A 22390-nucleotide genomic window follows, 5' to 3' on the forward strand; every position below is an offset into this window, starting at 1 on the left:
CAGCGCTGTTGAGGCGAAACCTAAAAAGTACTAAAAATGCAGTATTGAACAAGCATTGGCAAAGTTGATAGGTCTCACCTTGTTGAGCTACTGGCTTTGCCAATGCATTTTGTCGATGCTGCACACAGCGAAAAGAGAGGCACAGTGTAACCACAGGGTGGCTGCTGGTGGCAGCATCATTCTGTAGGGGTGTGCATGCGTGATGACGTATGAATATGCTTTTGGAATGAGGCAGATACCATGTTCTTTTCTTCTATTTACTGATCCAAGATGGAACATAATTCTATTAGTGCAAAAGCGCTTTTTGAAATGCACAGTGGCCTGACAGAAATGGCAGATGTGTGGCCCTCTAAAGCATTACAATTTAACCCCTTCGATGCTGATGACGAGCTCAGCTCGTCATCAGCCACGGGTGGCGTGTGCTGATGACGAGCTGAGCTCGTCATGAACAATGTTGTTCACAAAGGGCCAGCACAGCGCAAAAATCACCGCAGCAGCGATGCGGTTAAAAAAAAACATTTTCAAAGAACTGCAAGGAGTGTGGGGCAATAGAGAAGGTAATGAGGAGTGCATGGTGGATAGCAACAAGGAGTGGGCGGTGGGTAAGGGAGTAACAGAGGCTCTCTGTTGCGGGACAGCAACTGAGGCTTTCCAGAATACAGAGCGGGCCCGCGGTGAATGGCAACTGTCAGGTTCAACCCAAAAAATCTGCAAGCGGTAAGGAAGCAAGGAGGAGCAGTGGGGGGGCAGATAACGGCAAAGCAATGGCAGGGGTATTTGACAGAAGAAAACAGCACACAAAAGAAAGCAAGCAAGCACATGCACTCTCTGGTTTACGTACTGAAAAAGAAAAAAAAAGTTCCCTAAATGTGAGCTGTAGCAAAATAGAAGTTACCCAATCAAAAGCATGGTAAAGAGGCTATGCTTCAGGGGAGGGACAAACAGAAGAAGTGGCAGACAAGTCATTGAATAGGAAGTAAGCAAATTAGAGTGACAGTAAAGCCAACCAATGCTTCGCAATGGGCGGGCTCTAAGCCTACTGTAAGTGTTTGGTATGGTCCACAAGGAACTCCTGCCTACAAATAGCTAAAAGGGCAGTAAAGGAAAGTCAGATTTTGCTTGGGGGATGGGGGTATAATACAGTCCAAAATGGTCTAGACTCACTCTTGTATCAGTCACGTTACCAGTGTCGTAAAACATACATCTGGAGGCTGCACGCCATGGGCCTTGGCACGTTAAGTCTTTCTGGGCTTATCCGGCTATACAGAGAAGCAGTACTGGGGCGGAGCTGTGGGAGAGGTGCACTTCAAGGCCAAACAACCACTGCTAATGAGCAGTGAACAAAGGCTTCCTGGACTAATTTACTGAAAGTAGCCAAGCACCAGATGGACTTCCAAGGTGAAGAGTCATAACGTGGAACAACATTCTTTTCTGAGGTTATTGGCACCAGCCAATGATGATGATGCCACAATCAAAGCAGCCAAGCGGGGCGCAGGTGCAATGGGGAAATACATTTGGCCCCACTCCCACATTCCAAAATTAGTCTTTAGTTGTAATTAATAGAAATTACCTACCTCCACCTGATTAGGGAGGTGAGTGAAGACTTGGGCAAGAAGGCACTGGATACTTTCACTGGCCCACTGCCTCCAACATGCCCTCCTTGCTTCATTAAAATGCTTTCCCAAAGCAAACAATATGGCTGCCAGCTGGGTGGTGAGCAGTTTATCATACAGAATGTACTGTTTGAGTTGCTATTTGCAGTGGATGTTACTCTATGTTACTGACATCTGTAAAGCACACAGTCTGCTGCTGGTATGGCCTCGTAGCGCTGTTGCGTAGCGGTCCCCTGCATTATGTCTTTGAAGTGGCTCTGTGACTTTCAGTCAATCCTGATATTTTCAGTCAACAACTTTTAAGTATGAGGGGATTGTAGTTTCCATTTTTCTTGCCAATTAGCAGCCTATACGTCGTAGCTTGCAAAGTGCAGACAAAGTGCTGTTCTCTGAAAAATCTGCAATGTCATCCATGACAGGGAGATACCTGAGCAATAGCACTTTATATTTTAGGGGACAAAGGGCGCCACCAGAAGGCTATAACAACCAACACCTCAAATATAATTGGCTGAAACAAAAAAATGCAGTTGGATTGGTGGCTGGTGCGGATGTTAAAGTCTACGAGCCCACAGGAGCCAGATTTAGGGACACGCCCCCAAACTTTAAAGAGAAGAGTGACAAAAGACACATTGGGACTGGACGCAATTGAGGCACTGCTTCAATGTGCAAAATGCGCGCCCAGGAACCCAGAGATGGGATGTCCGCCCACTCCATCTTGTCAGATCACATCATGTCAACATGTCAACTGGGACTCCAGATTTCAAGTACTGAGTTTTCCTTTTCTAGTCCAAGGCTATCTGCTACTTAAGTCCTCTTTAAGTCAATCATGCCTACAAACTCCCAGAATGCATTTGGAGGCAAAATGGAATGTGTTGCTAAATCATGCGTCACTTGGAACAAGAAGCATCCATTAAAAAAAAAAAACTAATAAAAAACATAGAAGTAGACTAAAAAGTGACATATTCAAATTATGTAAAAACAGCAATTTATGGACGGAATGCTAAACAATGTTAAACACTCGCACACATTCAGAGATCTGGGCTTAAATTAATTGGTTTTTTGCTCACATGCCATTCCAGTTTGGACACAGCCATATCATGCAAATCAGTGTTGACCCTGGGCCTGGCAATCCAGCCCAAACTGCCAGGACAGGTCCTTCCTGGACCGGAAACAAGCATCCTAGGACCGGTTTAAGAATATTACCCCTCATCAGCCAGGCTAGCTTGAATCCAGTGGCATGTGGAGCACAGACACACGTCTGGGCATACCTGTCCCACTCGGGTGACAAATGCAAAAAGAACAGACGTGGGTCCTGAGCACAATGTGTGACTGGAACCAAGATGTACTCATCTGATGAGCCCATAACTAGGGAAAAACAAGTCCTGCGTTGCCTGTGTTCAGGGAGCACCTGGCTTGGCAGTTCGGTCTGGACTGTTCCTATTGGAGCAGAGTCAAGACTAATTTGCATATGGCTGGGTCCAAACTGAGGTGGCATGTTGTGCAAAATAACGATGGAATGGGATGCAACCCAAGTGAGTACCAGTAATTAAGATTAATTAGAACAGTCCATCCATCAATGTTTTGAATACTTACGATATTCTAATTGCGTGTCATGCTATTTATGTTCTAGGATGAAATGCCTTGTTTTGGGTGATCAGGGTTTTTATGGGTAGATATAGTCAAGAGTCACAGAACCACTATGCAAGGGGGTAGGAGTCTGGTGACCTACACATCAAACTATGCGTAAAGTTGGGGAGCGTAGACCATATGAAGTGGATACCAATGTACTGCACCCCAATAATGGCATCAGAAGTTTGTAGTGATTTTCTAATAAGCCACAAGGCTCAAAGCCAAGTGATTTGTGTCAACAAAAAGCGCTCCAGGGTGTTACTAAAACATAAGAGGTTGGCCATTACATTTGTTCATATTATATGTTTAAGTCTGCATGAAACATATACATTTTTCTGAATTTAATAGTAAATGCAATACAATGATATATGCATGTTAGAATGTGGAGCTTTTGGTGAAAATATTGTTCTGGTATTAAAAGCACATTTGGTCTGTAGGCCTTGGAGTCGTTAGCCCCCCTTCTAATTAACCAGCTAATGACTGAGCACTGATTACAGAATCATTTGCCTTTGTTTATCTTTCACAGGAAGCATGGGACAAATCAAAGGGCAATGATTAAATGGCACATTGTGTTTGATGTTTCGATTACCCAGGCTCATGTAATGTACAAAGGAGCGAATCCGTAAGAGGGATGACTGAGGAACCCATATTCCCATGATTGAAATCCATTATGCAGGGGATTGATGTAATTCCCAAGAACTATGTAAAAGAATCCAGATGAAATAAATAATTCTGTGGATTTTATGTTGAAGCCACAGTAATTTATGCAATAACAATAGCCGAACATTTAGTTACAGAGGCCATGATAGCAACTCAGAGGTACCACTGAAGGTCCGTACAAGAAACATCTTTGGAAGGCTTATGTCATTGGTACAGTTTCTTGAATCTGAACAAGAGTCCCAAAAAAAGTAGTCACACAGAATGATCTTGGAAAATATTGTGCAAACTGGTGGGAGCAGGGACCTGTAATTTTTTCTTTAAAATATGTTTGGAGAATGGCAGGGGGAGAGGGTTGCAATAAGCTGCCCAGTGATTTTGTGCACCCTGGGTCTTTTTCACTATCAGCCACTAATCCATTGCAATTTGATCTCAGACGAAATTTACAGGGCAAGGAACAATTATCCTATTTTGTCTACTTCACAATTTGTCAACCTGGTGGTGGCAGCTTGCAAACTGCTGAAATGGAGAATGGTTCTGAAACTCAGTCAATTAGATTCTATTTGTCTTTAAAAAATTGTTTTATAAACCTACTTACAATCTTAAGTGTCATAATGCCTTAAAGTAAGTATTCCAATCACTCCCAGACTGGCCTGCACCTATCTCTAGTCTGTGTTTCTACAGCCTTTACCTATATTGTCTTTTTAAACACGTCAATTGTGGACCACAGTGTTTCAATCTAATGACTCTGGTTCATAAGGACATTACTGGTCTCATCAGATGTCATGTTACGACTGATGTCCCTAATGATCAAATTTTGTTGATGTCACTTGTAAGTAGAAATGCAAGTTCATTGCTTCTGAAACCACAGATCTTCCACAAAAAGAGAACGAGTCACAGAGCCTTCTCAGGCATTGCTCGAAGATCAGGAATTCGCTTTCACCAGATGTCTGTTGAATCTCATCCACCGCTTCTTTCAACAAGCATTGGCATAGCCAATAGATCTCGCCTTTAGGACCTTATACGTGTTTAGTTATCCAGCACAATATCCTTGGTGCCCACAACATCAAGTGTTGCATAGCTAAACACTTATGCCAATGCTTGTTTTGAGTGAGTGGCTCATGCAGGAATGCCACTGAAAGGTAGAGATGCTGCGAGTGCTTTTACAGAAGCCCCTGTGACATTGCGCCTCTTCAAAATGTATCTTGGGTCTGGTGTAATACTTCTAGGCCCTATTCCCATCTTCTTGTACCCAATGCATCCTTAAATGTCCCATGTACAGCCGTGGTTGACACTCCTATTACCTCTGCCCTCCAATGACACTTTGGTGGTGATGGTGGTGGACGTGGTGGTGGAGGACGTGGTGGTGGTGGAGAATGTGGTGGTGGTGGAGGACGTGGTGGTGTTGGAGGATGTGTTGGTGGACGTGGTGATGGTGGTGGACGTGGTGGTGGTGCACGTGGTGGTGGTGGGCATGGTGGTGGTGGGCGTGGTGGTGGTGCTGGGCGTGGTGGTGGACGTGGTGGTGGTGCCATTTTGTGTGGACGTGGTGGTGGTGGACGTGGTGGTGGTGGATGTGGTGGTGGACGTGGTGGGCGTGGTGGTAGACGTGGTGGTGGTCATGGTGGTGGACGTGGTGGTGGTGGACATGTTGGTTGATGTGGTGGACGTGGTGGTGGACATTTTGGTGGTGGTGGACATGGTGGTGGTGAACATGGTGGTGGTGGTGGACGTGGTGGTGGTGGACATGGTGATGGTGGATGTGGTGGTGGACGTGGTGGTGGTGGATGGGGTGGTGGTGGTGGATGACTATTGGGTAGGAGGGTGCTGGCAGAATGCAGAAGGAGAGGAGGATCTCGAAGGGGGCACATCGGAGAGCAGAGGGAGGCCGAATATTAGAAACAAAAAACGGCGAGTAAATAGAACACGAAACAGATTTAACGGGGTGGTCCCTTCCTATAGCGCAAGTGAATGTTCCTTAGCACCCGGTGTTTAGTAAACAGGGGGAGATTAATTTATTAATCACGCATGATGATCGTGTGCGATTAATTGATTAATCACGCATGAAGATCGCATGCAGAAGCAGGTGTTACAACATTTAGTAATCTAAATGTCAACAAATTAGGTACAAGGCTACATCTCACGGTAGGTGAGGAAAGACCACTGCTTTCACTTTTCACTGCGCAAGAGAGAAGCAATAAACAAATCCGATCACGCTAAGGACGCCTGTAGGTGCTGAGGGCATGTCTGGCTTGTCGCTTGCGGGAGCACCCACAAGGGAAATGGCAAACGTGCACGAGTGCCAATAGAGAGCACTGCAAACATGCACAAGTTTTAGCAAAAGTGCAAAAGTGCTGAGCGATGCCTAGGTTCTCTAAGCAGCGTTGCGCACTGCGTAGGCGAGACCTAATAAGGAAGTGAAAAAAATACTAATGAACAAGTTTCTGCCCTAAAGAACCTTGGCTTTACTGCATGATTGTTTATTACACTGTTGGTCACCTGGGTTGCCAGCGTTGCCATTCTATACTCATATTTGTAACAAATGTTCTTTTCCCTCAACTCTATCCTTACTATCCTAAATGTGAAGTGCTCTGATACCCGCGTGGGTCTTGTTCGATCTATACAAAACTTTATAATTGAAAAAAATTGATGCGAAGTGTATAGGCTTATTGTCATGTTGCTCAAAACAACAGACACATTTTTACGAATTTTTTTACATTTCATGGTAATTTTCCATTCATTTGTTTCTGGGGATTTTTTTTACATAATATTTTTTTATAATATTGATCAGTAACTGATATTAGTATTCAACCATGACGTTATTCAGGTAAAGCAATTGTGCTCTTAAAAGTAAGTATTACTTAAATATAAGTTGTAGGAGTGTGCCTGGAGGAGAACAGTGCTGGGGTCAGAGACCCAAAACTGATATTTGGCAGCCATAAATGCTATTCAGAATGAAGGCTCATGGGTAAAGTGAGGGACCGGGTGCATTTTTCTTTATCTTTACTGTAAATTTTGCAGGCTTTCTAACATTACACTTTGCTGTATTGTAACAAATTATAGAGCATACAAATGTACTAACTAGTGCTGACGAACCTGTTGTCCGGGAAACTCAGACCAGTATTCTAAAGCTAGTTTTCCCACTTGGTTAAATTGTCTGATCTTGAATACTTTATCCTTATGCCTTGATTCTGTTTCCAGCCAAAATGTGCAGCAAATTAGAAAGCCCAGCAATAGACATAAATAAGTTTGGCACAACAAAGCTTTTATTCCACAAGCATAGTCTCACAGAGTTCCCAATTTATGGCCTACCCGTTGTACATGGAGTTTGCTCCTTTTCTTAGGCGCACGCGCTTCTGTAGTGTTTGCTTGTGTGTGCTAGATGGTGGCAGTAACTCACAAGCCTTTTGTATTGCTTAGATTTTTTTACACGTACTCTGAAACTACAATCATTTTTGTATGCAAGTGCAGACACTGCTAAGCTTCAATGCCCTCTTAATGACAGACAGTGTGTATACAAGGGCTAATTAAAAAAATAAGAATAAATATAAAAAATGTGCCCATAATGTGATCACACTGTGGAATGTGTGATTACAATTGTTTAAAAAATTTAGGGTCAGATGTAGGTAGCCTAATTCCAGTCGGTAACGGCCGAAATTACCGACTTTCAGCCGTTACCAACCGGTATTAGGCTTTTGAGATGTAGGTGGCCAATTTACAGATTCAGTAATTTACCGAATTGGTATTTTAAGGAATCAGTAAATTACTGAATCCTTAAAATACCGAATCGGTAAATTACCAAATCTGCAATGTAGGGAGCACTCAAATGAGTCATTTACATAGTTAAGGATTCGGTATTTACCATCAACTAGAAGTTGGAAAAGCATTTTTGTGCATTTCCAAAAGTGCCATGTGGCAGACATACATGCCCTTAGGGCACGTAGGTGTGTCACATGTGCACACATGCATGATTCAGGGGTGCAATAGGGTGTCAATGTGACACCCTGCCACCCTTGAATGTGTTCCCCCATTACCGAATTGGTATTTACCGATTCGGAAAATCCCATTCATTCTTATGGGCCTCCAGGCTCATAGGAATGAATGGGAATTACCGAATCGGTAAATACTGATTAGGTACATACCGAATCGTACTGATTCGGTAATACTTACCGAATTTTTACTTACATAGCATTTACCGATTCTAAAATACCGAATCGGTAAAATTCAGTATTTTAGAATCGGTAAATGTAGTTTACCTACATATAGACCTTAGTTATTTACTCAGGACACTAAAAATAACAAACCAGGTAAGACTATGAGGTCAGAGTTTCCACAGCGTGACCGTGAGGAATGGCTTGAGGAGGAGGGTTTGTTGGCATGAGGGCGTGGGTGAAACCTAACTCTGTACAAACACGGGCCCCTCCGGTCCGGCACAGGTATCTTTCATACCACTGTGTTCCCAATTAGCCTCTCCCCTGGGCCCCCCCCACGAGCAGCCTTCCTCACCTCCCTACATTCCTAGACTGTTACAAGCAGAGGGTGACCCGGTCCTTTGGAATGTAAGGCCCGGGCTATAATGAATAACTTCATTAACTGCCCGCCCGTGACTCCGGGGCTCTGCATCAGACACACGATTTACTGCCCGCACTCAGACAGCCCCCACCCTCTGCTTCACTGACGCAGCAGTTCAACGGAAGCCTCATTAAAAAGTAGGAACGGCCGCCTGCTTTGCAATTAATTGTTCTGATCATGGATTTTTTCACTCAAATGTCCAGGCCAAGTTTTGCATTACTCATAAAAAAAGTCTGTATTTTATGGGTACTTGCTGTTTGATCTTTAGATGGTTTTTGGTTTATGGGTTGGGCTTAGAAATCAGCCTCTGAAAATGTTACATATTTAGTTCTAGACAGCTTTAGAAATATATTGGCAGCCCAATGTAATCATAAAGGAAAAAATGTGTGCGCACACACACTCATGTGTGTGTTTGGTTTTTAAGTGAATATATATATATTTTATTTTTTTATTTTATTTATATATATATGTATATATATATATATATTTTTTTTAATTTTTTATTTATATTATATATATATATATATATATATATTTATATATTTATATTCACTTAAAAACCAAAGGTTACAGGTTATCAATGATGTAGCTTGAGCTATCATCAGTGATGTCAGTCAGTGAGGTCATTTGAGATGTCATGAGTGATGTCACTGACCATGTTACGCGTGGTGTAATATTTGAGGTCATAAGCAGTGCATTGTTTGGGGCATAAGTTATCGATAGCTCAGCTAACTATAACTACTGAATTTCTCTTGTTTTGTATGGGTGAAATCCGAGCTTAACTATAACGTCCCTGTAACCTTTGTTTAAGTGAATTTCTAAGGTTTTTGAAATTCTGTTTCCTAAATATAACGTCCTTGAAACCTTTGTTTTTCAAGTGAATTTCTAAGGTTTTACATTTTTTATATCCTAACTATAACCCCCCTGTAACCTTAGTTTTTTAAGTTAATTTCTATTCTCTTCTAACTAGTAGCCACATTTGCAGAGTGGTGGAGAAAAGGTGCGGGCCTCTGACCAGCTCTCATGAATCCTGTTGTGTGGGACTTACTAGAGGTAACAGGGTGGTTCTTGGCCCCCAAGGACCCTCAGCAAAGGGCAAAATATCCTAATGGCCTCATTAGAGGCATTACTGAAAATTGATAAAATTGTCCCCACTCTCATATTAACAGAATTGTCCTTTGAGACTCTCAAGGCAAGACTTAAGGAACCATATGCTGTGGACTGAGAACTAAGTGCACACATCAGAAGAAAGTTAGAAAAGTTTCCATGGAACAAAATAACTTTGATGACTTCCAGAATTTCTAAGTGGGGAGTCAATAATACAGCCCGCAACAAAAGTACATGTAGTCAACAACCTCAAAAGTGCACCAAATGTGACAGTTCTCTTTATATTGTAGATCACAGTTTGTTAAATCGCTTGTGAGCACACTTAATAACCCACAAAGGGCTTCTTGGCACTGAGAGACTGTCCCTAGAAGACGGATCCATACTCAAGGACATCATGGAGTCCATATTACTGAATCTCCAAGTCTACATCATCTTTCGGTTAAAGTTTTTAGAATCCTGAAGAGGAGAAAAGAAAGCAATGAAGAGGGCATCGGCCCCATGATGCTTGTGTTGCACGACCATCTCCAACCAGAAAACAAGCATCCTAAAAATAGTGTCATTGCAGAACAATCCACTCAGGTTGTACCTGGCTTAAAACTGCGAAACAATGCCTAGAAAGTCTGAACAAAGCAAACATAAGGAGAAGATGGACGAAGCACTGAAAACTTTTCAGACACTCACCCCCAGTCACAGATCTGGGTTGAATCCATCATCGTTCTTTAGCTAACTTCGCCACCCCAGTTCGGACACAGCTATATGCATATCAGTTTTGACCCTGTGCCTCATGGGAACAGTCCAGCCCGAACTGCCAAGCCATGTCTTCCCTAGACCAGAAACAAGCATCCTGGGACCGGTTTTGGGCTAACAGCCCTCATCAGCCAGGCTAGCTTGAAACCAGTGGCAAAGTCTGAACGGCATTCAAGGAGCTCACTTCTGTAAGAAAATACATTTTAATACTTGGATTGTCATCCTGTAAAAACGGGAATCAAACAGTAGTAGTACAAAGACTGAACTCAAGGCGCGTTTCCTTTTTGATTCAAGTATTGTCTGACCTTGATGTGAGTCCTTATGGAGTAGATGCCTTTGTTATGAGATAACTGCCATGCTAAACTCTCACACTGTCCCATGTCTAGCATAAGGAGCCTAGCATAAGCAGCACACGTAGAGGTGTTTTTTACTTTGCATTATGGAACTTTTTTGGTTTGTCCCTTACAAATGCACAACTATGAGCAGCAGTGCAGTGAAGATTGAAGTTATCTAGGAAAATGTTGTTCGAAATGATTAAGGATTTAGTGACAAGTTCAATCAGTTGCTCAACAAAAATGTTTTTGTCACTGGGTGGGCAGTAAAGACATAGAGATTAAAACGAGCATGGTTCACCACAATGTGTGGACAGGGCGGCATTGTAAGTTTGTGAATCGGTAATTTTTCTTTTGACTTTTTCATTTAATGGAGTTTTTTTTTTGCAATGACCACTATCCCGTCTGCTCTTTTTTCTATCCTGCCCAGATGGATAGTGAAGTTTTGAGGTGGGACTAGCAATGTTTGAGGGTAGTCATTCCACAAGATTTCGGTCAGGGGGACACGATCCAGGTTGCGAGAGTGATTAAGTCAGCAATCCCTATGCTGTCTTTTGCTGTTGATCTGCAGTTGGCACCGGAGAAAGCAATGAGCAGTGCTGCTAATGGAAGAAACTAGTGCTGTTACTTCTAGCATGTTTTTCAAGTGGATCCTTTTTGATAATAAGCTGTTCCCTCTTATGCTCACAACAGCGGGTATGACAGCAAGAAGTTGTATGCAGTGAGCTAAAGGATGGGAGACTTAGTAGGAGCGGATATATATATTAATATATATATTAATATATATATATATATATATATATATATATATATATATATATATATATATATATATATATATATATATATATATATATAAATAAATAAATGTACTGATGCCTTCACATGGGATAAGCGGAGGAATGCATACTCTGAGCTGTAAAGTGTTTTTTGGGTTATTTTGATTGTTCTCTGAAAGAGGAGCAATAGAATGAATATTTTTAAAGAGCAGTGGGAATGATGCGGATCCCTTGTGGTCTATTCATCGTTGCTACTTTGTGGTTAATCCATGAGTTATGCTCTCAAAATTTAGCTGAGCAGGCTGCAAATGAATGCAACAAAATTAAGCACGGTCTGGTTTCTGTTAAAGATTTTTTGTACACAGTTCTTTTTTTGTATTTTAGCTTGACAGTCCTTGGCAAAGCGCTAGTATGACACCCTGTTGTGGCAAAAAATCAGGATGTCACTCACTGAAAATGTGAGAGTCAGTTCATCAGTGATGTACCAAGCCAAGGGATCTTAAACACAAATGTAGAGTGACTAGAAGGATTGGCAACGACGAAGCACCATTTTCCCACCATAGGACTGTTGTAGTTTTAGTCCACTTCAGCTGAACCAATAGGAATAAAGTACCAACTTCAAATACATTTGCCAAAAGAAAGCCCCGTCCTGCCAGCTTGGGCCTGTGTTTCGTTCTGCCCAATGTTGCCAACAGGTCCCAGGTCATGTCTGACATTTTTAGCCAGTCCTAGCTTTTTAGCCTACAGCACTTTGACTTTATAACTATCAGGCCTGGTATGGAGCATGGGCGATGCCTTTCTTCACCACTTGTGATGAGGAAAGGCGCCATATTGTCAAAGCTACTACTGTGTGTTGGCAAAGGGCATTCCTCCACTCAGCCTCGCTCCACGCCACTTTTTACGCTATCCCACTGTGGGTTAAGTCTAGGGGCAGTGCACGATGGCAAGAAAAAGAAATGCACCCATCAGCAAAACCTCCCCCCTCCTTACATGCCCCAGGGAAAGGAAAAAAACAACTTTACACACCAGTTAAAAACAACAAGAGAAACTTTATCATCCGGAACAGGTCTTCCAGTCCCATAGGGAGGATGCCAGCCAGTAGCACTGCAGGGGAGCGAGGCGGTTTAGAGGACGGTTAATCATTTACCAGCTCAGCCGCCATAACTGCTTGGTCGCCTCGTCCCCTCCAAGGATGGGAGTACCGCGAGCACGTGCGCGCGCGAGAGCGACGCTGGTTCACAGGAGCGAGCCAATGAGATCACAGGCCTCAGAATCCCTCCTCACACGCCTGGATTCTTGAGACCAAGGAAGGGGCCAGAAGTCCACGGGAGCGAGGTACAGAGTGTTTTGACAACAAAGGCTACTGTGTGTGAAACTCCATTAAAGCCGAAGGGGTCACTGAGCCTGTACTTCAGCGCGAGACACCCGTCGCCGATGAGAGGCCCTGAGTGGCAGTAATATGAAAGATGCTGGGGTAAATTGCTACTATGCAGACAATAGCGTTGTACCAGTGGGTAACCACAGTGTTCATAGCTACCTGTAGATGCCAAAGATGCTGCTATCGAATGGCACATGTGCAGAGGGGCAGAGGTCCTTGAGGATGGGCAGAGAACTGCATCAAGGGACCACGTCATCCTGATTAAGGGCCTACCATTCGACTAGACAGCGGCAAAGACATTCTGTAGAAGTTATTGTGGTGAGAGTTCTGTTGAGTTGATTGTCTGCATCTTTAGCAGTATAAGACGATTACCAAATAGCACATTTTTGCGATTCGCACTAATGTACAAATGTGTCTTTGGCACTTTTAGAGATTTCAAGTGGGTCGCAAATAGACCTACCTCATTAAAATTCATGAGGTGGGTCTTGGGAATCACAAAAAATCACAGGGATGGTGGCCTGCTGGGGTCATCAGACCACCATGGCTGTCATTCCTTTTCAATAAAGCAACGTTTTTTTTTTTTAAAGCAACCTGTTTTCCTTAACTCTTTCGATGCTGAAGACGGAACCCCTCCGTCATCAGCTGCGGGGCGGCGCGCGGCGGGCGCATGCTGGTGACAGAACCACTCTGTCACCAGCCGCGGTTGGGCTGTGCTCATGACGGCCTGCGCGGCGCGGATTCCGCACCTGCGCGGTGCAGATTCTGCACTTGCGCTGGGCGTTCCATTGAGCGGGCGGGTCCATGACGGAACCGCTCCGTCATGAGCACAGCCCAACCGCGGCTGGTGACGGAGTGGTTCCGTCACCAGCATGCGCCCGCCGCACGGCCGCCCCGCCCCCTTAGTGCTGCGGCGGTATAGCCGCCGCAGCGATGTGGTTAAAGGAAAAAGGGATGTGTTTCAAAAACCAAAATGAAAAGTTTTCTTTCATTTTTTTAAGAGCAGGCAGTCGTCCATAGGACCAAGGACCAATGCCTGCTCTTAAAAAATGTTTTCACAAACATTCACAAAAGGTAAGGAGTCTCTTGGGGACCCCATCTCATTTGCAAATGGGTTACCACCTGCTTGAAGTAGGTGGTAAATTGCTAATGTTTAGCGACTGCATTTTGGTTGCAAAACATTCACATATACCACTGCGATTCGATGCCCTGAGCATGCCCCTCCTAATACAGAAACGGCAAACCCAATTTGTGATAAGGTAATAAGTTAGCAAATCGCAAATTGGGCCTTTTTGTATGCAAAAGGCTTGCTTCGCAACGAAAAAAAACTTTGAAAATCTGCCCCCTGGTTGGTATTCCCTTATTAGGGGGCATGGTGCCAGCGGGCACATCTCCGATTCCTGCGCTGGGACACTCCTAGGATGAGCTGTGTGCGCTACAAATATATTCATTCATTTACTCTGCCCAAGTTCGCAGTGGACTCAGCCAGATGTAGCAGCAGAGAGCGCGCCCAAGCACGGCTAAGTGGTCCACCGCCATTTATGGCACAGTTAACTCCCTAAAAGACCGCTATGGAAATTTTGGCAGACTTTCAGGAAAAAATAGGTAGAGTGTTGCCAATATACTTTGTGACACCCACAATATCAAACGCAGACTACCATGCATACACCGACAGGCTACTCCAACTTCTGGTTGGTTCTCAGTGTAAAAATTCACTGGCAAACTGTTTACTAGCGTTGACGAACACTGGAGAACTTTTCATCAAAGTACTTCTCTACCAAGGTGGATAAAGCCAATATGCTGGAGTGACTTCTGCCGCTGTGGAGGACAGCCGAAAATACTGAGGCTCGTCAACTGTTTTCATTAAGGAGGAAGTCCGCAAACGTGGTTGATGGATTGTAGGGTCAGGGATAGGTTGTGTGCATTAAAAACACAAATAAACTAAACAGGCTGTCCATAACGTACCTGGAGGTTTTATAAATAGGATTCTGGTACTTACAAATGTATTTTTCTGTTATAAACGCAGGACTACAAGTCCCAGAAAGCAAAAATACAGAATATAATGAATTACTATAACCAGACATTATAAAACTGGATATCTCTACCATATGCCCAAAGGACCACCTCAAATGTCACACTAGAAATGAGGCAAGGCAGATCCCACGCAATGATTACAATGGCAGAAGGAATTCGCAAAGATCCAGCCCTCCTGGACCCAGGGTGGACATCACTGGTGTCGATGAAGAAGAAAAATCCAAAGGGTGGCACTTCGTTCTGACATTTGAGCGGGGCATAGTGTGCCCAGTAGAAGTATGACAGCTGCCAAGGTGCACAATCAGAGAGAGCCACAGAGCGGGACCTCTGACTTCCAAGAGACATCTTCCCCAGAAGGAGGGCAGCAGACATGCAGTGCAATGAGCAGTGGCAGCAGCAGGGGGAGCCACAGAGGTGCTGTTTGTAGTACAGACCTACAAACTCACAACTCATTCAAACTGGCACACTGACGTAAGTTGATGGCACACTTTTCCCGAAACCAACTTACGCTATGGCCTGCAACGAAAAGTTTGGTACACCCTGTTCAATAAAAAGGTGCTGCGATGCCATACTACTGGAAGTGTGTGGCCTACATAAGTGCTAAATGACAATGCATACATTATTACTACGGCCTTAGGAGATCACGATCTTTTGAAAGCCAGGGACTTTTATTCTGGTCTTCAAGGTTGAAGATGCCGGGGGACGTGGAAGATCAAAGTAGAGAGCAGCATTTTCTCACACTGAGGACCAGATGTCACTCAGCCCCAGAGCCTCCAACGTGCTCACTTGGGTTTGGATCAGGAACAGAGGCAGCGGGGTTTAATCCAAGAGAGACGCTGTAAATGTATCCGCCCTGGACTCGGCTGTCACTCACTTCCGCATCCGAGGCCAAGTCCCCGCCCTTTCCATTTGGCTTCCACAGAAGGATGGAAACGCAAATATTAACAGACAGCAAGAAATGCAGCTGGGTTGTCAGACGTGCCCCACATTGGTTTGATTAAAAAAGTTACAAGCTCCAGAAGCCAATCAGGATTTGCAGTAAGTAGTGCGGCCGCAGCAGGGGCCGGGAAAGGAAGGCCTGCGTGAAAGAGAAAAGGATACCTTCCAACGGCGCATGCGCGACCTTGGGTTTATGAGTGCGCAATATACACGAAATCACAGCTCTGGCACACAGTGTTCTAAAGACCAATGCAGGCTTGCCACAGTCACACTGAGCTGGGATGGTGCAGTGAGCTAAAAAACGGTGATGGATCAAGCCCTGATCTTTTGACTGGGTACGAGTGTTCTGTTTAATTCAGATACTCTGTCCATCACCACCCCCTTTTCTGAACAGTCACACTGGCTCTTGCAGCCTGAATGTCGAGGCAGCAATCATAGAGGAAGAGAGGTGGGTCTTCCACAAAAACCCTTAACAAACAGTCAAGAACAAATAAACAAGCATTGGAAATGCAATAGGTCTCGCAGTAGGAAAGTTTGAGCTATAGGTGTTAATTATTTTTTTGTTTTTTATTTATGTGTTGTTTTTTCTAAATAGCTAAATTAATAGCTTTCTTCTTTACAAAGCCAATAGTTATAATTTTTGTAAATGTGACACCTCTAGCATTTGTAAAGCAACATGTTTTGTATTAACAGGACTTATATGTATTGATATAAAAAAAAAATCAATGGCTTTAAAAAACAATTAATAATTAATACATAAATAAAATGGATTTTATTTTATATTGCCAATAGCTTAAAGTTTATTAAATATATTTAGTGAAGATGCTGTGGTTGCGCTGAGTGAGGGTGAGTGAGGGTGAGGGTGAGTGAGGGGTTGAGGGTGAGTGAGGGTGAGTGAGGGTGAGTGAGGGTGAGTGAGGGTGAGGGGGTGAGGGGTTGAGGGTGAGGGGTTGAGGGTGAGTGAGGGTGAGGGTGAGGGTGAGGGGTTGAGGGTGAGTGAGGGTGAGGTGTTGAGGGTGAGTGAGGGTGAGTGAGGGTGAGGTGTTGAGGGTGGGTGAGGGTGAGGGGTTGAGGGAGGGTGAGGGTGAGGGTGAGTGAGGGTGAGGGGGTGAGTGAGGGTGAGGGGTTGAGGGTGAGTGAGGGTGAGGGTGAGTGAGGGTGAGGGGTTGAGGGTGGGTGAGGGTGAGTGAGGGTGAGGGTGAGGGTGAGTGAGGGTGAGGGGTTGAGGGTGAGTGAGAGTGAGGGTGAGTGAGGGGGTGAGGGGTTGAGGGTGAGGGGTTGAGGGTGAGTGAGGGTGAGGGGTTGAGGGTGGGTGAGGGTGAGTGAGGGTGAGTGAGGGTGAGGGGTTGAGGGTGAGTGAGAGTGAGGGTGAGTGAGGGGTGAGGGGTTGAGGGTGAGTGAGGGTGAGGGGTTGAGGGTGAGTGAGGGTGAGGGGTTGAGGGTGAGGGTGGGTGAGGGTGAGTGAGGGTGAGGGGTTGAGGGTGAGTGAGGGTGAGGGGTTGAGGGTGAGGGTGGGTGAGGGTGAGTGAGGGTGAGGGGTTGAGGGTGAGTGAGGGTGAGGGGTTGAGGGTGAGTGAGGGTGAGGGGTTGAGGTTGAGGGTGAGGGGTTGAGGGTGAGTGAGGGTGAGGGTGAGTGAGGGTGAGGGTGAGTGAGGGTGAGGGTGAGTGAGGGTGAGGGTGAGTGAGGGGTTGAGGGTGAGTGAGGGGTTGAGGGTGAGTGAGGGTGAGGGGTTGAGGGTGAGTGAGGGTGAGTGAGGGTGAGTGAGGGTGAATGAGGGTGAGTGAGGGTGAGTGAGGGTGAGGGGGTGAGTGAGGGTGAGGGGGTGAGGGTGAGTGAGGGTGAGGGTGAGTGAGGGTGAGGGTGAGTGAGGGTGAGGTGTTGAGGGTGAGTGAGGGTGAGTGAGGGTGAGGTGTTGAGGGTGAGTGAGGGTGAGGCGTTGAGGGTGAGTGAGGGTGAGTGAGAGTGAGGGTGAGTGAGGGTGAGGGGTTGAGGGTGAGTGAGGGTGAGGGGTTGAGGGTGGGTGAGGATGAGTGAGGGTGAGGGTGGGTGAGGGTGAGGGGTTGAGGGTGAGTGAGGGTGAGGGGTTGAGGGTGAGTGAGGGTGAGGGTGAGTGAGGGTGAGTGAGGGTGAGGGTGAGTGAGGGTGAGTGAGGGTGAGGGGTTGAGGTTGAGGGTGAGGGGTTGAGGGTGAGTGAGGGTGAGGGTGAGTGAGGGTGAGGGGTTGAGGGTGAGTGAGGGTGAGGGGGTGAGTGAGGGTGAGGGGTTGAGGGTGAGTGAGGGTGAGGGTGAGTGAGGGTGAGGGGTTGAGGGTGGGTGAGGGTGAGGGTGAGTAAGGGTGGGTGAGGGTGAGTGAGGGTGAGTGAGGGTGAGGGGTTGAGGTTGAGGGTGAGGGGTTGAGGGTGAGTGAGGGTGAGGGTGAGTGAGGGTGAGGGGTTGAGGGTGAGTGAGGGTGAGGGTGAGGGGGTGAGTGAGGGTGAGGGGTTGAGGGTGAGTGAGGGTGAGTGAGGGTGGGGGGTTGAGGGTGGGTGAGGGTGAGTGAGGGTGAGTGAGGGTGAGGGGTTGAGGGTGAGTGAGAGTGAGGGTGAGTGAGGGGTTGAGGGTGAGTGAGGGTGAGGGGTTGAGGGTGAGTGAGGGTGAGGGGTTGAGGGTGAGTGAGGGTGAGTGAGGGTGAGGGGTTGAGGGTGAGTGAGGGTGAGGGTTTGAGGGTGAGTGAGGGTGAGGGTGAGTGAGGGTGAGGGGTTGAGGGTGAGGGGTTGAGGGTGAGTGAGGGTGAGGGTGAGTGAGGGTGAGGGTGAGTGAGGGTGAGGGGTTGAGGGTGAGTGAGGGTGAGGGGTTGAGGGTGAGTGAGGGTGAGTGAGGGTGAGGGTAAGTGAGGGTGAGGCTGAGGGGTTGAGGGTGAGTGAGGGTGAGTGAGAGTGAGGGTGAGGCTGAGGGGTTGAGGGTGAGTGAGGGTGAGTGAGGGGTTGAGGGTGAGGGGTTGAGGGTGAGTGAGGGTGAGGGGTTGAGGGTGATTGAGGGTGAGTGAGGGTGAGGGGTTGAGGGTGAGTGAGGGTGAGGCTGAGGGGTTGAGGGTGAGTGAGGGTGAGTGAGAGTGAGGGTGAGGCTGAGGGGTTGAGGGTGAGTGAGGGTGAGTGAGGGGTTGAGGGTGAGTGAGGGTGAGTGAGGGTGAGGGTGAGGGGTTGAGGGAGACTAGAGCAAAGAAGCGGGGTGGGGCTACAGGCAGCATAGTTATGGACTACAGCGCCCGGCAAGCCGTTCGTATCTGTGACGTGGTTACGTCATCCAGACTGTAACTGCGTAGTCAATAAGAGACGGCAATGGGAAGTAAAGTAACTGAATGTCCGTCACTCGAAAGAAACGGATACGCTACTGTAGTATGGCGGAAGAAGCTGAACATAATGGCCATATTGAAATGTTTACGTGTTTCGCTATTTTAAAAAAGCGATACACTCAGAAATAAGTTAAACAAAGCAAGGTAATTTTTGTCTAATACATTAAATGTAGATTTATTTTTGGTATTTTAAAAAAAAAAGATGATTCTGTACATACAAGATTAGAAAAAGAACAAATACATACTTTGAACGAACAGAGTTGTTGCTTTCATATATTAAACTAATCACAGAACTCTAGCAGAATAATTTTTACAATAAGGCGTTGCCAAAATATATGTGGTATTAAACTACTGGCCTGTCCCTCTGTTCACCCTTACGGGCGAATCTTGTATACCGTACATTTCCTTGACTCAGAGAGCACATACCGACCGTCGCACACGTAAAGGACTCTTTCAATATGTGTTATCAAATGTTATACGGCAAGTAGAAATGCTACGTTTGAAAAACTACCAACATCCAAGTGGAAACGCTTTAAGGGCATAAAGATCGTGGTTTTTATGCTGTTACATACAAAATTATGAAACACAAATATCGGCCGAAATATTTAAAATGTTATACTAAATGATGGAAACAGGTAATAAAAACAGATTTATTACATAAAAAGCGGTGTGGAATCTTGCAGTATACGAATATGATCAGTTGATGTGCCATTTACATGACTGAAAGCTACATTCAAACATGGCGGCTTCATTTGACTTCTTACGAATAAAGTCCTCTGCGTGCTAGTCTCATTGTAGGTACATGGCTTTAGTAGGGTAGCGGGGAGAGGGAACAGACGGAGGATAAGGGGAGGGGGGAGGAGAAATGCGACACGGCGGGCAGGGGAGGGGGCGGAGCGGGGGCCTGGAGTCCGGCTGAGGGAACTGATGTGCACGCGCTTTTAAGCTCAATGCGCATGCGCATTGAGCTTAAAAGTCACGGGCACTGCAAGGAATCGCCACGATTCCTTGCAAGTTGGACAAAGAGTGGATAAGCCCCCATAGTCTCGCTTGCTCGATGCGCATCGACAGGCGAGACCTAATGACCCCTGAACTTACATTTTCATTAAATGCGTTCACTAACCCCTTCTCACTGTAGGCGTGCCCTGCCTTGCAAGGGCAGCTTTAGTCTTGTGTACATCAGTCTGTCACTGGCCCTAGCATAGAAAAACAAAGCAGGAGTATAGACAGTTCCACACGAGTCGGTGGACTGAGGTTCGAGTCCTGGCGTCGGCGGAACATCCTGTGATTCTGGGCAACTCACTCAATGTCCATGGAAAAAACCTGACCTTGTCCAGAGCCCATGTAAACCGCTCTAGTGCCCTCTGGCTAACTACGTCCGGGCTACCTACAACGTAAACAACAAAAAAATGAGTTGACTACTGGCTGAGCCAAATATGGCATACGGGGTTGCTGCCAAGGACTGTGCAACATTTTTATTATGCCTGCGATACTTTGCATAGAAATTAGCAAATTACTCAGCTGCACAACTTCGCAATTTATTTAAACGAAAGTGTGGGAGACATTTTCCCCTCAAACCAATCGCTTGAATTTATCTTGCATAACTTTTGAACATGAGCTATTTCCCTGCAGCTAAGTATCATGAGAAATACCTTACAATGAATTTCACAGATTTTTTTTATAATTTCACATTTCACTGACATTTTACACACCTTGGGTGGCCACATACTTAAAGTGGAGCTAGTATGCAAGCCCCTGCTTATTCATCAGACAAAGAATACATGTTTGTTGGAGACAAACTTCAGGTACAATAAAATATTGATACCCCACAGCGCGGCCATTCATCCAACTTTAAATATAGCCTGAGTCGGGCAGTGCAGGAGCTCTGCTAGGGTCAGTTAGGTCCTGGGATGTTGTAAGGGATGGAAGATCGGGTTGTAGCCTTCAGTGTCTGGTTTGTGATGTAGCCCCCATGACACCTATGGTTGGGGAGGCTGGCAGTGCAGAGCTTTGTTGAGACCAGTTGTTCGCGGAGAGTGTACAGATGGAGCTGGTAGAAGAACTGACCTGCAGGGTGAGGAGCAGAAGCAGGCATCTGGCAGGTGGGACAATGATGAGGCCAGGACCAGAGGTATGTAGACTATGGGACTCAGAGGTGGCTGCTGAGGGTATGAGCAGGGATGGCCAATTCTGAAGATAGATGCAGCATCTGAAAGAAGGGGCATGAAGAGGAGTCCACGCACTGGTCAGCGGGTCAACCACCAAGTGCGATGGGGAAATAGATGACGTAGGCAATTGCTATTCCTTAAGGGTCAGTGCCTGCTGTGGATTCGGCGTCTGTCATGTAGGACAATACATGTATAACAGGCTCCTTTCTTGATCACCTTCTCACAGCTTTCCAGAGAACTCAGTCGCTGGAGGAAGGCTGGTCAAGTGTTGGGATGTGGTGTTCCAGCTACAATGTGCTCTAAGTCTGGATACCTCTGAACCCTTCCAGCAGGGCTATGCCAAGCAGCGGATTTATTGTTAGAGGACTGAAGGACAACAGCCCTCCCTCTCCAGCAGTCCTTTTATGTAGAGCAAACATCGCGCCCTCTTTCACTGCGGTCCATTACTAGCAAGGCGCTGCTATTTTCTTTTACTGCGTATTTGCGTGGCATGCTTTGGGCAAACAGCAAGACCTGAATTAATAAAGTGAACACTAGTGCCTTCGAGGGTGAACAACCTTTACAACGAAACTTTTACAACGCACTACCATTACAACGCGGTCATTACAACGCAAACTATTACAACGCATTGCGCTGGGGGGCGCTCTAGGATAGGGAATAACTTTAATTTTCTATCCAACACCTTCCCTAGTGTCCACGGGGACTAGAGTTGGAATAGAAAATTTAACTTTTCACTATCCAGCACCTCTAAGCGCTATGCGTTGTAAAGGTATGCGATGTAAAAACCGAGTTGTAAAGGCAGGCGTTGTAATAGCCTGCATTGTAACGTCATACATCCGCCTTCGAGGCATGTTACTTGTGTTAGGCTCAGAGGTGGAAATTGCTGACACAATGATCCTTAAAGCAATAGCAGCGAGGAGATGGTTTGTGCTGTATCCCATGTATGGTTCGACTCCATTGACATGTGAATACAGCCATGTTTGTGCATCTGCTGTTTGTGCGCCATCAGTCATCTTAAGTTACCAAGAAAGTCAACGCATGGGAGCGGTGACCAAGCACAGCAATGCTATTTTCCTGTGATATTCCAAAAAGTTGACATGGGATTTG

At 45.8% G+C, this 22390-nt stretch overlaps 1 long non-coding RNA gene across 1 annotated transcript; it reads right to left on the minus strand.

Moving 5' to 3' along the window:
• Positions 1 to 6620: 6620 nt before the first annotated feature.
• LOC147663808 (uncharacterized) lies at positions 6621 to 8721 on the minus strand. Its single transcript, XR_015305219.1, has 3 exons — positions 8160 to 8721; positions 7903 to 8100; positions 6621 to 7829 (listed from the first exon to the last, which is right to left on the minus strand). It is a non-coding gene; the product is annotated as an uncharacterized LOC147663808 (long non-coding RNA).
• Between the last annotated feature and the right edge of the window lie 13669 nt (positions 8722 to 22390).

The sequence above is a fragment of the Lissotriton vulgaris genome, unplaced genomic scaffold (genome assembly GCF_964263255.1).
Source record: "Lissotriton vulgaris unplaced genomic scaffold, aLisVul1.2 SCAFFOLD_5315, whole genome shotgun sequence".
Lineage (NCBI taxonomy): Eukaryota > Metazoa > Chordata > Amphibia > Caudata > Salamandridae > Lissotriton > Lissotriton vulgaris.